This window comes from Otolemur garnettii, unplaced genomic scaffold (assembly GCF_000181295.1).
Source record: "Otolemur garnettii isolate 467f Iridium unplaced genomic scaffold, OtoGar3 scaffold00179, whole genome shotgun sequence".
In the NCBI taxonomy this organism is placed as follows: Eukaryota; Metazoa; Chordata; class Mammalia; order Primates; family Galagidae; genus Otolemur; species Otolemur garnettii.
This window is the reverse complement of record NW_003852574.1, coordinates 117,528-118,246: the sequence shown is the minus strand read 5'-3', so window position 1 is coordinate 118,246 and position 719 is coordinate 117,528.

The window sequence follows — 719 nt, the reverse complement described above, 5'->3', positions numbered from 1 at the left end:
TCGGTATATTTGACCAGCGCCTTACCTACTGAGCCACAAGCACCGCCAATGGGTAAGATTTTGATATGGAAGAGAAGGGATATTTCAGAGGAACCTTGTTGTTGGTTTTTTACCTGGAACATTGGGAAGAGAACTCTCTGAGCCATGCACAGACAAGGTTTGCACGAGAAGACCTGCTATATTTGGGAAATGGTGATTTGCTTTGGCTGGAGGTGGAGTCAGAAGTGAAGAACAAGGCGCACACTTGTAATCTTACCCCTTTGGGAGGCTAAGATGGGAGGATCACTTGAGGCCAGAAGTTCAAAAAGTAAAAAGCCAGCCCAGAATAGATCAAAGGTTCTTTTAAGCACTTCGGGAGGTAAGTGAACCTGACCTTGAAGAGACTAAGATAGCAGTTTACAGAAAGAAAAACCTTGAACATGGAGAAGATTACATAATATGTATACTCTTTCTGAAGCATTAATTCCTTCATGTCCTTTTCAGGTTCAGATTCAGAACAAGAAAGTGGACATCTCTAAGGTCTCCTCCAAGTGTGGGTCCAAGGCTAACATCAAGCACAAACCTGGTGAGTGGCACCTCCCTTGCCCAACCAGGATTTCCAGGATGGGTGGGCCAGCTGCATAGCCCTCTGGTGGGAGGGTTTCCTCTATGCTCCTTTATCATTCCATAAAGACTCAATTGAGTCTCCTCCTACCCAGCATACAGTAGTATATACAGCA